The sequence below is a fragment of the Triticum urartu genome, chromosome 7A (assembly GCF_056163025.1).
Source record: "Triticum urartu cultivar PI428250 chromosome 7A, HENAU_Tu73, whole genome shotgun sequence".
In the NCBI taxonomy this organism is placed as follows: domain Eukaryota; kingdom Viridiplantae; phylum Streptophyta; class Magnoliopsida; order Poales; family Poaceae; genus Triticum; species Triticum urartu.
In genome coordinates, this window is record NC_141879.1 from 487726988 (window position 1) to 487744703 (window position 17716).

The 17716-nt window shown below is 43.2% G+C and overlaps 1 pseudogene; it reads right to left on the reverse strand.

The window, feature by feature from the left end:
• Positions 1–11011: 11011 nt before the first annotated feature.
• On the reverse strand, positions 11012–15788 carry LOC147960087 (uncharacterized; annotated as a pseudogene).
• Positions 15789–17716: the final 1928 nt, after the last annotated feature.

A 17716-nucleotide genomic window follows, 5' to 3' on the forward strand; every position in this document is an offset into this window, starting at 1 on the left:
TCAGGGGGGCCACGAGGGGCCCACGAGGGTGGAGGGCGCGCCCAGGGGGGTGGGCGCGCCCCCTACCTCGTGGCCTCCTCGAAGCTTCCCTTATGTGGACTCCACGTCTCTCGGGTTGCTTTTCTTCCAAAAATAAGTTCCGGGAAGTTTCAGGTCAATTGGACTCCGTTTGATTTTCCTTTTCTGTGATACTCTAAAACAAGGAAAAAACAGAAACTGGCACTGGGCTCTAGGTTAATAGGTTAGTCCCAAAAATCATATAAAATATCATATAAATGCATATAAAACATCCAAGGTCGATAATATAATAGCATGGAACAATCAAAAATTATAGATACGTTGGAAACGTATCAATTAGTTGCACTTTCAATCTCCCCTTTTTGGTAATTGATGACAACATATAGATCAAAGCTTCGACAAATGTTAATATGAATGAAATACATTGTCGCTTTGAGTAGTATGTGATAAGCAAGAACTCCCCCTAAATTTGTGCATTATTTAAAATTTGCTTTTGAATGCAAATGCACAATCGATTAGGATCATGGGTCACTCTTCCATGTCACATACATCTTGGTGGAGCGATCAAAATGATAAGATATAAAGAACATGCATTCATCACCAAGGAAAAACATGATTGATCATACACAAATATCATAGATAGCATCATGCAAGCACACATTAAAGTATAGTATGATCAAACACATGATCACAAGAGTATCTAACAAACAAGCACAAATATAGTAGCATGAATCAAACGAGCAAACGATCAAAGCAAATGATCAAAGTAGCAAGAGAGGCAACAAAAGGCAAACCGCTCTCTCTCTCCCTCTCTCGAAGCCTAATGATCTATACACTTTCTCCCCTTTTGGCAACAAGTTACCAAAAAGCTTGAAAATGCATAGTGCTATGCGACACTCTAGGCATGATCTCCGGGAGCTCCTGAAGTGGTCTTCTGGATGGTTGCTCCGGTGTGCGTAGATGGCGTGGACAGGAGTCCGTCTACAAAAGCTTCAGCTGATGTCTGTGGAGCTGGAGGAGTCCGTCTGCAACACCACATAAACAACTCGTGCACACAAAGAACAAATGCTTGCAACCCGACGTAAGAGAGGGGTTGCCAATCTCTCACGGGTAAAAAGATAGGTAAAACTGTAGTAGATTGGATAAATAGATCTCGCGGGAACACGAGATAAAATAAATAGTAATAAATTGCAGCAAGGTATTTTTTATTTTTGGATTTATAGATCTGAAAATAAAAGTAGATCGCGAAGGCAAATATAATAAAGAAGAGAGCCGGGGGCCGTAGATTTCACTATTGGCTTCTCTCGAGAAAAATAGCATACAGTGGGTGAACAAATTATTGTTGGGCAATTGATAGAACTTCAAATAATCATAACGGTATCCAGGCAATGATCATTACATAGGCATCACATCCAAGATTAGTAGACCACTCCTGCCTGCATCTACTACTATTACTCCACACATCGACCGCTATCCAGCATGCATCTAGTGTATTAAGTTCATGGAGAAACAGAGTAATGCAATAAGAATGATGACATGATGTAGACAATATCTGTTTATGTAGAAATAGACCCCATCTGGTTATCCTTAATAGCAACAATACATACGTGTCGGTTCCCCTTCTGTCACTAGGATCAAGCACCGTAAGATCGAACCCATCACAAAGCACTTCTTCCCATGGCAAGAAAAATCGATCTAGTTGGCCTAACTAAACCAAAGATTCGAAGAACAAATACGAGGCTATAAGTAATCATGCATATAAGAGATCAAAGAAACTTAAATAACTTTCATGGATAAAAGCATAGTTCTGACCATAAACTCAAAGTTCATCGGATCCCAACAAACACCGCAAAAAGAGTTACATCAAATAGATCTCCAAGAGACCATTGTATTGAGAATCAAAAGAGAGAGAGAGAGAGAGAGAGAGAGAGGAAGCCATCTAGCTAATAACTACGGACCCATAGGTCTATAATGAACTACTCAGGCATCATCGGAGAGGCACCAATGAGGATGATGACCCCCCCCCCCCCCCCCGTGATGGTGTCTAGATTGGATCTGGTGGTTTTGGAACTTGCGACGAATGGAATTGATTTTCGTCGACTCCCCTAGGGTTTCTGGAATATTGGGGTATTTATAGAGCAAAGAGGCGGTGCGAGAGGGCACAACCCACCTGGGCGCGCCATGGTTGGTTGTGCTCCCCTCAGAGCCCCCCTCTGGTACTTCTTTGGCCCAACAGGTGTCTTCTGGTCCAAAAAAAATCTCCAAAAAGTTTCTTTGCATTTGGACTCCATTTGGTATTGATTTTCTGTGAAGTAAAAACCAGGCAAAAAATAGCAATTACCACTAGGCACTATGTCAATATGGTAGTAGCAAAAAATGATATAAAGTTACTATAAAATGATTGTAAAACATCCAAGAATGATAATATAACAATATGGAACAATAAAAAATTATAGATACGTTGGAGACGTATCAGGTACCACTGTCCACAAGGCGTAATTCTGTGACAGCCTGGATTTTTGCCCTTTTCTTTTTTCCTTTGATTTTCTTGGATTTCCTATTTTGTTTTGCTTTTTCGTGGCTATGTGGTTCTGAAACTTGGGAAGATCATGTCTTCCTAGGTTTTATAGTGGCCTGTCACTCTTTTCATCATCCCAAGATCATGTCTTTTCCATCCTTGACCTAACCCAAAATTCTTTTGTTGGGAATATTCCTTTTCTGATAAAGGAATAACCCTCAAAACCCTAGGTTGTGAAGCAACCTATATTTCTGTCACTCCTAAAATTCCCAAATAATTCTCATAAATTGTTTGGGTCCTATCTTCCTCAAATATGGCAAAATATATCTTTTTCCATGTTTCCCATAATCCTCCAATAATTCTTTTCCTATTCTGTCCTAAATGGCACTTTACAAAGGAAGTGATATTTATATTTGCTTGATTGACCCCAAACTTATTGGACAGATTTTCCTGTCCATATCATTGGCTCATGCCAAAATTCAACTCAATTTGCCTAGTAAATATTCCTGAGAAATTTTTCAAAGTTCCTGTCTGAGGGAAGTGATTGTGAAGGAAGTACAAGTTAGGAATATCCAAATGAGTTGAAATTTTGCAAGGTCCTTACTATGGTCAAATGATGACTCTCCACCAAATATGAGATCATATAACTCATCTATGTGAGCCCAGCTCCAAATCTTAGTTTCTGGTTAGATTTTCAGTTTCTGAAGCAACTATATTTTATATTGCTTCATTTAAGATGAAACTTTTCCAGGGCGTTCTTAAACCTATATCAACTCCCTCCACCCAGTTTTACTTCAATTGGTTAATCCAATTGCCTTGTGTAAGTTTTCCAATTTTCTATCTACAATAAAGCTCTGTGAAGCAAGTGCCACTTTGGTATTTCCAAATGGCATGAAATTTTTACAGAAGCTTCATATCATCATATAACCCTTCTATACCAAATTTAAGATCACATAAATCAAGTATGTGAGTGTATCATCCAAATCCCCAACTCTGGCCAGTGTGGCACTTTCTACAACAACCCTCATCTAAACTCATCCTCTTAGTCTGATTTTTGGTGATCCGCATCACCTTAGTGTGTGATCATCAGAAGACAAACTCTTTACCATGTTACCAAGCTGGTTTAACCACAAAAAGTTACAAACACCTTCTTACTGATTTACTTTTGGAGCTAAGTGCAAATCTCTTCTTTGCCCATGGACCGATTTATTTCATCATTTTGACTGAGGGAACCAAGGTCCATCCACTGGACATGGTTGGCGACGCTAAAGAGCGCTGATTGCGCCGGTGCCCGTGGTGATCACGCTTGCGTCATGGCTGCAGGCGTGCTCTGATTTGTTCCAGCCACTATGCTCATCTCCTCCCTCCTTGTCTCGACCTCAAATCTTGTCCAGGAGCTCGCCCGTGATCGACTGCGTCTCCCTGTATCGCTGGCTCGTCGTGGTTCGCCATCAATGCTTCGCAAATTCCATGCCTGTGCCACGCCCTGCCTCTGCCCGCCATTAAAGCTTGATCGGGAGCTCGCCCGTAAGCTCGAGAAGCCTTCCCGCAGATATATAAGGCATTCCCGAGTCCATCCGTACCTCACCAGACTCTCCCCAAGCCTCCTCGCCCGCCAGAGCCCTCGGCCCTCTCTTCTTTTCGCCGGAGTTCGCCTCGGCCGCCGCGGTTTCTTCTTGATTCCGGCGAACCTAACCCCTCTCCTCTCCTCCAGAGATGTCCACTAGCTTCCCCGCATCCTTGCGCATCACCCCACCCCTCTATCCCTCGCTGGAGCCGCTCGCATCGCCGAGTACCTCCACCGACGAGCTCTCTGTAACTTCCCCCGTCGCCGCGGCCTCCCCTCCTCTCCACTCCTCCCCGGCGCTCGTTCTACTATGAACGGAACCGCCTCGCCTCCACGAACCCGTAGGTGGTCTCTGCTCGCCCGGGGGTGGCCGGAGTTGGCTGGCCCTTCGCCGGAGCCGCTGCCTTCGCCCCTGTCCTAGCGAGCCGCAGCCGCCCCTGCCTCTCCCCGGCGCTGCTGCTGCTCCAGGAGGGAGCGGCGCACCGCCCCGCGCCCGCCGGTGGCCTCGGCTCAGCCGGAGGCCGCCTGAGCCGACCGGCAGCGCCCTGCCCGGCCTCCTCTGCTCTCTGTCGTGATCGAGCACGAGCACGGGAGGAAGAAGACGAGGCCAGCGCACCTGCCGCGTGGCCCCGCCTGCCCCTCGACCCCACGCGTAAGTGACACAAGCCCAGGCCCAGGTGCAATAAGTGGAAACGTCTTCTTGAACTATGTTTTCGTTTTATGAAAGCGTATTCTGTTTTCTTCTTTGGCTATAGTTCGTTTTCTGTTAAAGAAAGCGCATTTCTCTATACTGCGGCTCTGAATACGTTTTCCTTTTCAGAAAACGCAAACTGCCCGAAGGCGCTTTCAGTTTTTCCTCCCAGGGACCCGTTGGTGATAAAGTTTTCATAGATTGGTCCCTGTTCTTCCAACCTTCACAACTTTTCAACCGTAACTCCGATTGAGGTGAAACGGACGGTCATTTCTTCATATCGTCGAGCTCTATCTTTTGGTAACATTTCCACTAGGTGTTCTCACAGTGAAAATGACCATTTTGCTGTTGCCTCTAATCAGCCCCCTTTGAGAACATACCGTCCGATGTGTCGTTCCGCGGCTTCACCGCACTTCTTCCTGAAGTCTCCGTCACCCCAGGCAAGCCACAATACCCACTTGCATGATAGTCATGCAGTAGCCATGGCTTTCAACTTGAATATTTATTAAATGTTTATTTGCTTAAAATATGGTTATAGTTGTTTCAGTAATGCTTATGGATTCATGCTTACTTTCTTGCTATGTTGTTATGCTCCTAGTGGTCATGCCCTGCTAGTTGCTAGTATTCTTTTCATATGCTTATGCTTGCTAGTAGTATATGTTGATGTTGGTAATGGTCTTCGGTGCATGACTGCCGTCTTTCCCGGGTACCGTTGTTATGCATGTTCCATTGCATCCAGTTGGTTAAATGCTTGCATGATGGCATTGTTGATATGTTCTTGCATGATGTTTATTATTGATGCTAGTGGTCATGTTATGCTATGAGTAGTGTTGTACTAGTAATACTCATGCTCTTCATTATGCCATGCTCAGTTGGAGATGATTCATTGTTGATATGGTGGCTAGTTATGTTGCACCCGTTCTTATGTTGATATCATGCTCATACATTGTAATTGTATCATGTTATTTTATCATGGCTTAGCATATTTGCATTCAAGTTTAACCGGATTAAATTAACTTGAACACCTGTTGGTTGAGTCATGGTGCCACCATATCCAACTGACCAGTGCAACCACGCTTACCTTTATGGGAAGGTCCTAACTGGGTCTATTGTCGTGCCTCTCGCTGGTGCCTCCAACTAGGGAAGGTTATTGGCGTGCGGTACCCTGGCCCGGTAAGCAGACATAACCTTGTGTGCCCGTTGTTGTTATTATTATGGATCCGGTCCCCGTGATGGATGTTTGGCCACGACGGTGGTCGTTGTGTCTTTGGTAGACACGGGGCCACCCAGGACTAGCCCAGTTGGGAGTGGGTCGGAGTGGCCGGGAGAGTGTCATGACAATAAATCAGTTTTGTCGGAACGCCGTTGGTCCACCCGAATGGGAGTGCGAGGCCATGGGTTCCGTAGTGTGGGTACAGTGTACTAACCTCTACAGAGTGTATATTAAATCTATCGATAGCTGCGCCCGTGGATAAGGGCCCACTTCATAGTTGGTCACACTGTGAGTTAACAGTAATAATAATAATGTGCTAAATAACACCCCCGGTTCGAGGGTGAGATAAGTTGGTTGTGATTGCCAGAAGGATCACCGTTTGAGGCCAGGTATTGGTCGTGGTTGTGATCGCCGGAAGGATCACTGTTTGAGACCAAGTGTTGGTCATGGTTGTGATCGCCGGAATGATCACCGCGATAACAAGGATACCGAGTTGTTGGATATTCGTGATGTTGTGCGAGAATCGTGGGTAAAGATCAAGCTACTTGTGGTCATTTGATGATTACTACGGTATTGTTTATACCAAGCTTGATTTGATTCTGAGATGATCGTGTAATGTCCGAAGTTGGTAAGTGATGCATGTGATGGTTACGAGGTAACCCGAGCAGAATAAATGGTGCATGTAGTGTCATCAAGTTGCATGCTAGTATCCTCAGATTTATATGTTCATGCCATGATCATATTGTTCTAGCGATATTATGTTCATGTTGTTCATGCCTTGTTATCCTGATGATCTCATGATAATTCCTGCTTAACCTGTAATTGCCATGCTGTTGTTTGTCTTGAATGCTTCTGGTTATTGTGAGCTTGCAAGTACATTCAATGTACTGACCTGGCGTGTCATGCCAGTTTGCAGGTCGTGCCTGGATTGCTTGCTTGTTTGATGTTGTTCCCGTGTTCGCGAGCTAGGATAAACGTTCCAGCCAGAGTCCCTACGGATTGGAGTCCATCATCGCTGTTCGTTGTTCCTCTGCCAGTAGTTGTTCCGCTGCTTCGAGTTGTTATGCTGCTTGTATAGAGCAACCGTGGTTGGCGTAATGTCGCTGTGCCGATGTTATTCATTGTAATATCAGAACACTTGTATTCATATTCGTGTTGTAATAGAGAGATGGTTTGTTCTATACTAAGCAGTGCCATATTCCAGAAGACTTCACCTTGATCTCTGGGCTAGAATACGGGGTGTTCCGATTTTCTCTGAGCTGGGGTGCCACAAATTCCTCTTCCATCGAATTGTCCCCGTAGAGAACTATGTATAAAACAAAGATATTTCATTAAGAAAACCTCATGTTACTACATAGAATACAATATTTATTATTGATACATCTCCAACATATCTATATTTTTTGATTGTTCCATGCTATTATATTATCAACCTTGGATGTTGTATATGCATTATTATGCCATTTTATATCATTTTTCGAGACTAACCTATTAACCTAGTGCCAAGTGTCAGCTGCTGTTTTTTCCTTGTTTTTGTCTTTACAGAAAATCAATACCAAATGGAACGAAACTTTTTGACGATTTTTCTTGGACCACAAGACACCCTAGAAGCTTCAGGAGGAGGCCGGAAGCTTCCGATGGCACAACCATAATTCTTCCATAAATACCCAAATATTCCCTGTACACTAGAGGCCACACTAAAAAAATAATTCCACCGCCGCAAGTTTCTGCCTTCAAGAGATGCCATCTAGGGACCTTTTGCGGTACTCTGCCGGAGGGGGATTTGACCACGAGCGCTTCTAAATCAACCTTGTTGCCCTTTCGATGATATGTGAGTAGTTTACCATAGACCTACAGGTCCATAGCTAGTAGCTAGATGGCTTCTTCTCTCTCTTTGATCTTCAATACAATGTTCTCCGCGATGTTCTTGGAGATCTATTTGATGTAATCTTCTTTTAAGGCGCATTCGTTGAGATCCAATGAATTATGGATTTATGATTAGATTATCTATGAATATTATTTGAGTCTTCTCTGAACTCTTTTATGCATGATTAAGATAGCTTTGTATTTCTCTCCGATCTATTGATTTGGTTTGGCCAACTAGATTGATTTTTCTTGCAATGGGAGAGGTGCTTTGTAGTGGGTTGAATCTTGCGGTGCTCAATCAGAGTGACAGAAAGGGACATGACACGTATTTGTATTGTTGCCACTAAGGATAAAAATATGCGGTTTGTTCATGTTGATTAGATCTATCCCTCTACATCATGTCATCTTGCTTAAAGCGTTATTCCATTCTTGTTAGCTTAATACACTAGATGCATGTTGGATAGCGGTCGATGTGTGGAGTAATAGTAGTAGATGCGGGCAGGCGCCGGTCTACTTGTCACGACTGTGATGCCTATATACATGATCATTGCCTTAGATATCATCATAACTTTGCGCTTTTCTATCAATTGCTCAATAGTAATTTTTTACCCACCGTATGCTTTCTTTCTAGAGAGAAGCCTCTAGCTAGTGAAAACTATGGCCCCCGGGTCTATCTTTTATCATATTATTTTTAGATCTATAAAATCAAAACACAAAAATACCTTGCTGCAATTTATTTACTTTTATTTTATTTAGCATTTTTATTTATCTTTTATATCTATCACTATCATATCTCATCCTTGCAAGTAACCATGAAGGGGGTTGACAGCCCCTGTATTGCGTTGGGTGCAAGTATTTGTTTGTTTGTGTAGGTGCAATTATTGGAGACTTCTGTGTTCCTCCTACTGGATTGATACCTTGGTTCTTAACATAGGGAAATACTTATCTCTACTTTGCTGCAACACCCTTTCCACTTCAAGGGAAAAACCAACGCAAGATCAAGAAGTACCAGCAAGAATTTCTGTCGCCGTTGCTGGGGAGGATCTACATCAAGCCGACCAAGTACCCATCATAAACTCTCATATCTTTCATTTGCATTATTAGCCATTTGCCTCTCGTTTGCCTCTCCCCCACTTCTAAAACGTTTTCAGAAAAAACACAAAAATATTTGCCTTCTTTTCGTTTGTTTGTGTGTTTTTCTTGCTTTGTCATAATGTCTCAATTTAAAAATCTTGATCCTTTCCATAGAAAGTTGGAAGAGATTGAAAATAATGCAAAAAACTTCATGTCTTTGCAATTTGAGCATAATAGCTTCTTTAGGAATAAACTTAAAGAACAATCCAGTCTGATTGAATGTTGGGAAACGTTTCATGGAAAACAAAAAATTCTACGCACACGCAATGATCTATCCATGGAGAAGCATAGAAATGAGGGGGAGAGTGTGTCTACGTACCCTCATAGACCGAAAGTGGAAGCGTTTGACAATGCGGTTGATGTAGTCAAACTTCTTCTAGCTCCGACCGATCAAGCACCGAATGTACGGCACCTCCGAGTTCTGCACACGTTCAACTCGGTGACGTCCCTCGCCTTCTTGATCCAGCAAGGTGATGAGGTAGTAGATGAGTCCCGTCAGCACGACAGCGTGGTGACGGTGATGGTGATGCGATCCTCGCAGGGCTTCGCCTAAGCACCGCGAAAATATGACCGGGGTGTAAACTGTGGAGGGGGGCGCCACACACGGCTAACAATTGATGTTGTGTGTTCTAGGAGCCCCTTCCCCACATATATATAGGTGGGAGGGGAGGAGAGGCATCCAGGGGGTGCCCCAAGTAGGATCCAAATCCTTTTTCCTTTTTCCATCGGAGAAGAAAGGAAGGGGGAAGAAGAGAAGGAAGGGGGGCCGAACCCCCTCTTCTCCTTCTCCTATTCGGACACCTGCTATAGGGGGGGGGGGCGCCACCCCTTGTGGGCTGGTGTGCTCCCCTATCATGGCCCATATGACCCATATATTCCCCCGGGGTTCCGGTAACCCCTCCGGTACTCCGATAAATACATGATACACTCCGGAACACTTCCGGTGTCTGAATAATATCGTCCTTTATATCAATCTTTACCTCTCGACCATTTTGAGACTCCTCGTCATGTCCGTGATCTCATCCGGGACTCTGAACAACATTCGGTAACCAAATCACATAACTCATATAATACAATATCATCATCGAACGTTAAGCGTGCGGACCCTATTGGTTCGAGAACTATGTAGACATGACCGAGACAACTCTCTGGTCAATAACCAATAGCGAAACCTGGATGCTCATATTGCCTCCTACATATTCTACGAATATATTTATCGGTCGAACCGTTATGACAACATACGCAATTCCCTTTGTCCATCGGTATGTTACTTGCCTGAGATTCGATCGTCAGTATCTACATACCTAGTTCAATCTCGTTACTGGCAAGTCTCTTTACTCGTTCTGTAATACATCATCCTGCAACTAACTCATTAGTCACTTTGCTTGCAAGGCTTATTATGATGTGCATTGCTAAGAGGGCCAGAGATACCTCTCCGATACTCTGAGTGATTGTCAGAGTAAATGACCACGGGTAGCCTCATCAGCCTCCCATGGTGTTTCAAGACATCGGGGCCGGTTGCGCCCCTCAAGCCTCGAAGACAAGGGGTCGCCTTCTCAAGGCCGGCTGGTCTAAACAACTGGCTGCTTGAGAGCGGCGGCTCCCAGAAGACTGCCTTGAGGAGGGCCAACTCCTACCAGGCGGCCTCTAGAGAGGCCGGCTCCTAGAAGGCGGCTCCCCTCCACCCCCTTGAAGTTTGCACCACATTAAGACAACTAGACGTGGCGTGGCTACAGCGACGCCTGCCACCCCTGAATCCAGGGCAGGGCATGGCTATAGTGTGGCGTACTGGGCAGACATCCCTCGCCCAGCGCAGCACTGTTGCCACACAGCCCATGACAGAGAAGGCCATGATCCCACTACGAGCTGTTGGTATGGCCCCAGGCGGTGGGCCCTACCTATCAATGAGAAGACAGAAGGTGGCGGGATCTGCCAGCCGGCAGATGGGAGGCCGACTCCCAGTAGCCGGCCTTCCCCCTTCCCTCAGAGTTTGTGCGCCATTAATCAGAAGAGACGGGGAGTGGCTACAGTGAATGCCCGCCAGGCGGCGGGTACTGTAGCCACGCTCCCCCTGACAAAGCACATGTCATCAGCAGCATTGCCATAGTAATGAGCAGCTGGCGAGACCCGCGAGCGGCAGGCATGGCCTGTCGGCTAAGTACGAGGCAGCCAACGGGGCCCACCAGGCGGCGGGCCCCAGTGGTCGGCGGAGAAGCCGACACCTACAAACACTGACAGTCAGATACTACACCTGGTCGGATTACCATTGTACCCCTGGGGGTAGGCCTATATAACCCCCAGGGCACCCATGCAAAGGGTTCAGCCTCACTGAGACCTTAGCACACCCACACACATGTATAGAGGTAATAAGCTAGGGCTAGCCTCGTTCTTCTTCCCCCTCTAGAGAAACAGCTCAAGGAGCAAGCTTGTAGCCACCATTGTTGCTTGGGTGATCATGCGGAGACCCCGCAGAGCAGGAGTAGGGGTGTTATCTCCTAGGAGAGCCCCGAACCTGGGTAAGATTCACCGGCGGGCATGTTTGCGCCTTATCCCGTTTCCTGGCACCGGCGACGTATTATTAGCCCCCTCAATGATAAGCCATCCATTGGCATATGTCGCATGACACCCCCGACAGTGAAAAATCCTAATCTCGATCTATGCCAACCCAACAAACACCTTCGGAGATACCTGTAGAGTATCTTTATAATCACCTAGTTACGTTGTGACGTTTGATAGCACACAAGGCATTCCTCTGCTATCCGGGAGTTGCATAATATCATAGTCGAAGGAATATGTATTTGACATGAAGAAAGCAATAGCAATAAAAGTGAACGATCAATATGCTAAGCTAACGGATGGGTCTTGTCCATCACATCATTCTCCTAATGATGTGATCCCGTTATCAAATGACAACTCATGTTCATGGTTAGGAAACCTTAACCATCTTTGATCAACGAGCTTGTCAAGTAGAGGCTCACTAGGGACACAGTGTTTGTCTATGTATTCACACATGTATTTAGGTTTCCGATCAATACAATTCTAGCATGAATAATAAACATTTATCATGAATAAGGAAATATAAAATAACAACTTTATTATTGCCTCTAGGGCATATTTCCTTCAGTCTTCCACTTGCACTAGAGTCAATAATCTAGATTACATTGTAATGATTATAACACCCATGGAGTCTTGGTGTTGATCATGTCTTGCTCGTGGAAGAGTCTTAGACAATGGGTCTGCTACATTCATATCTGTATGTATTTTGCAAATCTCTATGTATCCGTCCTTGACTTGATCACGGATGGAGTTGAAGCGTCTCTTGATGTCTTTGGTTCTTTTGTGAAATCTGGATTACTTCGCTAAGGTAATTCCTCCAGTATTGTCACAAAAGATTTTCATTGGAGCCGGTGCACTAGGTATTACACCTAGATCGGATATGAACTCCTTCATCTAGACTCGTTCATTTGCTGCTTCTGAAGCAGCTATGTACTCTGCTTCACATGTAGATCCCACCACTACGCTCTGCTTGGAACTGCACCAACTGACAACTACACCATTCAAAATAAATACGTATCCAGTTTGTGACTTAGAGTCATCCGGATCAGTGTCAAAGCTAGCATCGACGTAGCCATTTACGACAAGCTCTTTACCACCTCCATAAACGACAAACATATCCTTGGTTCTTTTCAGGTACTTCAGGATGTTCTTGACCGCTGTCCAATGATCCACTCCTGGATTACTTTGGTATCTCCCTGCCAGACTTATGGCAAGGCACACATCAGGTCTGGTATACAACATAGCATACATGATAAAACCTATGGCTGAGGCATAGGGAATGACTTTCATTTTCTCTCTATCTTCTGCAGTGGTCGGGCATTGATCTGACTCAATTTCATACCATGTAACACAGGCAAGAACCCTTTCTTTGTCTGATCCATTTTGAACTTCTTTCAAACTTTATCAAGGTATGTGCTTTCTGAAAGTCCTATTAAGCGTATTGATCTATCTCTATAGATCTTGATGCCCAATATATAAGCAGCTTCACCGAGGTATTTCATTGAAAAACTCTTATTCAAGTATCCTTGTATGTTATTCAGAAATTCTACATCATTTCCAATCAATAATGTGTCATCCACATGTAATATTAGAAATGCTACAGAGCTCCCATTCACTTTATTGTAAATACAGACTTCTCCGGAAGTCTGTATAAATCCATATGCTTTGATCACGTCATCAAAGCGTATATTCCAATTTCGAGATGCTTACACCAGTCCATAGATGGATCGCTGGAGCTTGCACTTTGTTAGCACCTTTAGGATCGACAAAACCTTCTGGTTGCATCATATACAACTCTTCTTTAAGAAATCCATTTAGGAATGCAGTTTTGACGTCCATTTGCCAAATTTCATAATCATAAAATGCGGCAATTGCTAACATGATTCAGACAGACTTAAGAATCGCTATGGGTGAGAAAAACTCATCGTAGTCAACTCCTTGAACTTGTCGAAAACCTTTTACGACAAGTCAAGCTTTGTAGACAGTAACATTACCATCAGCGTCAGTCTTCTTCTTGAAGATCCATTTATTCTCTATGGCTCACCGATCATCCGGCAAGTCCACCAAAGTCCACAATTTGTTCTCATACATGGATCCTATCTCGGATTTCATGGCCTCAAGCCATTTATCAGAATCTGGGCTCATCATAGCTTCTTCATAGTTCGTAGGTTCGTTATGGTCTAGTAACATGACTTCCAGAACAGGATAACCATACCGCTCTGGTCCGGAACGTGCTCTGTTCGACCTATGAGATCTAGTAGTAACTTGATTTAAAGTTTCACGATCATCATCATTAGCTTCCTCTCTAGTGGGTGTAGGCATCACGGGAATAGATTTCTCTGATGAGCTACTTTCCAATTCGAGAGAAGGTACATTTACCTCATCAAGTTCTAATTTCCTCCCACTCACTTCTTTTGAGAGAAACTCCTTCTCTAGAAATGTTCCATTCTTGGCAACAAAGATCTTGCCTTTGGATCTGTGGTAGAAGATGTACCCAATTGTTTCCTTAGGGTATCCTATGAAGACACACTTCTCTGGTTTGGGTTCGAGCTTATCAGGCTGAAGCCTTTTGACATAAGTGTCGCGACTCAAACTTTAAAAAATGACAGCTTAGGTTTCTTGCCAAACCACAGTTCATACGGTGTCGTCTCAACGGATTTAGATGGTGCCCTATTTAACGTGAATGTAGCTGTCTCTAATCATAACCCCAAAATGATAGTGGTAAATCGGTAAGAGGTAGATCACACCATATCTAATAAAGTACGGTTATGATGTTTGGACACACCATTACGATGTGGTGTTCCAGGTGGCGTGAGTTGTGAAACTATTCCACATTGTTTTAAATGAAGGCCAAACTCGTAACTCAAATATTCGCCTCCACGATCAGATCATAGAAACTTTATTTTCTTATTACGATGATTCTCAAGTTCACTCTGAAATTCTTTGAACTTTTCAAATGTTTTGGACTTGTGTTTCATCAAGTAGATATACTCATACCTAATCAAATCATCTGTGAAGGTCAGAAAATAATGATACTCGCCGCGTGCTTCAACACTCATTGGACCGCATACATCGGTATGTATTATTTCCAATAAGTCATTAGCTTGCTTCATTGTTCTGGTGAACAGAGTTTTAGTCATATTGCCCATGAGGCATGGTTCACAAGTATCAAATTATTCATAATCAAGTGATTCCAAAAGTCCATCTGCATGAGTTTCTTCATGCGCTTTACACCAATATGACCTAAACTGCAGTGCCACAAGTATGTTGCACTATCATTATCAACTTTGCATCTTTTGGCATCAATATTATGAATATGTGTATCACTATGGTCGAGATTCAATAAACCATTTACATTGGGTGTATGACCATAGAAGGTTTTATTCATGTAAACAGAACAACAATTATTCTCTGACTTAAATGAATGACCATATTGCAATAAACATGGTCCAATCATAGTCATTCTCAACGCAAACACCAAATAACATTTATTTAGGTTCAACACTAATCCCAAAGATAGAGGGAGTGTGTGATGGTGACCTTATCAACCTTGGAGTCACTTCCAACACACATCGTCACCTCACCCTTAACTAGTCTCTGTTCATTTTGCAACTCCTGTTTCGAGTTACTAATCTTAGCAACTGAACCGGTATCAAATACCCAGGGGCTACTATGAACACTAGTAAAGTACACATAAATAACATGATATCAAATATACCTTTGTTCACTTTGCCATCCTTCTTATCCGCCAAGTATTTGGGGCAGTTCCGCTTCCAGTGACCAGTCCCTTTGTAGTAGAAGCACTCAGCTTCAGGCTTGGGTGTAGCTCTGGGCTTCTTCCTGGAAGTGGCAACTTGCTTTCAATTCTTTTTGAAGTTCTCCTTCTTTCCCTTTCCCTTTTTCTTGAAACTAGTGGTCTTGTTAACCATCAACACTTGATGCTCCTTCTTGATTTCTACCTCCGCAGCTTTGAGCATTGCGAAGAGCTCGGGAGTTGTCTTGTCCATCCCTTGCATATTATAGTTCATCACGAAGCCTTCGTAGCTTGGTGGCAGTGCTTGAAGAACTCTGTCAATAACACTATCATCTGGAAGATTAACTCCCATCTGAGTCAAGTGATTATGATATCCAGACATTTTGAGTATGTGTTCACTGATAGAACTGTTCTCCTCCATCTTGAAGCTATAGAACTTGTTGGAGACTTCATATCTCTCAACTCGGGCATTTGCTTGAAATATTAACTTCAACTCCTAGAACATCTCATATGGTCCATGAAGTTCAAAACGTCCTTGAAGTACCGATTCTAAGCCGTAAAGCATGGCACACTAAATTATCGAGTAGTCATCAGATCGAGCTTGCCAGATGTTCATAACATCAGTATCTGCTCCTGCAGCAGACCTTTCACCTAGCAGTGCATCAAGGACATAATTCTTTTGTGCAGTAATGAGGATAATCCTCAAGTTACGGACCCATTCCATGTAGTTGTTACCATCATATTTCAACTTAGCTTTCTCAAGGAACACATTAAAATTCAAGGGAACGATAGCATGGGTCATTGATCTACAACATAGATATGCAAAAACTATCAGGACTAAGTTCATGATAAATTAAGTTCAATTAATCAAAATACTTAAGAACTCCCACTTAGATAGACATCCCTCAAGTCATCTAAATGATACGTGATCCAAATCAACTAAACCATGTCCGATCATCACGTGAGACGGAGTAGTCATCAATGGTGAACATCTCTATGTTGATCATATCTACTATATGATTCACGTTTGACCTTTCGGTGTCTATTGTTCTAAAGCCATGTCTATACATGCCAGGCTCGTCAAGTTTAAACCGAGCATTCCACATTAGCAAAACTATCTTGCACCCATTGTATGTGAGCGTAGATATATCACACCCGATCATCACGTGGGTGTCTCAACACGACGAACTATCGCAACGGTGCATACTCAGGGAGAACACTTATACCTTGAAATTTTAGTTAAGGGATCATCTTATAATGCTACCGCTGTACTAAGAAAAATAAGATGCATAAAAGATAAACATCACATGCAATCAAAATATGTGACATGATATGGCCATCATCATCTTGTGCTTTTGATCTCCATCTCCAAAGCATCGTCATGATCTCCATCGTCACCGGCTCGACACCTTGATCTCCATCGTAGCGTCGTGGTCGTCTCGCCAACTGTTGCTTCTACAACTATTGCTAACACATAGTGATAAAGTAAAGCAATTAAATGGCGTTTGCATTTCATACAATTGAAGGAAATATGCCCTAGAGGCAATAATAACGTTATTATTTTATTTCCTTATATCATGATAAATGTTTATTATTCATGCTAGAATTGTATTATCCGGAAACATAATACTTGTGTGAATACATAGACAAACCAAACGTCACTAGTATGCCTCTACTTGACTAGCTCATTAATCAAAGATGGTTATGTTTCCTAACCATAGACATGTGTTGTCATTTGATTAACTGTAACATCCCAAATTTTCAATTTGGAATGTTATACATTAGATCATCATGCATATCATATTTTATTTTGCTTTTGGTTTTGATCCTAGAAAATCCTAAGCAACTCAAGGACCCACGGAGAGAGTTGGGGATTTCGTTATTTACATATTTGAGTTTTCTCAAATTTTGTAAACAGGATCATTTGATTTTATTTATTTTATCATCAATTATTTCTATTACAAAAATATGAGAGAGGGAATAAAATGACTTTCCCAAAATATAGAAATATTGAGGATTTAATAAAAAAAATCAAATAAGATTTATTTCGGAGTTTTTCGGTATTTTTAATTGAATTTAGGAAAAAAAATCGCGTTTTTCAAAGTTGTATTTTGGGCCCAAATAAATGTTCACTTTTATCGGGCTTGATTTTAGAAACCCGGAAAAATTTATTTCATGTTTTTTGGAGTCCGTTTAGTATTTCTTTTTATTTTTCTTCCGAGCGTAATTATTAAAAAAAACGAAACCGACTATGGGCCGTACCCGAGCGGGACTCCGCCCGGGGGCGCCTTTAAATAGCGAGGCACCCGGCGCCCCAGCCCATAACCGCGCCCTCGCCCGAAACCCTAGCCTGCCGCCGCCGCCACCGGACCCGCCGCCGACTCGCTGGAGTTGCACGC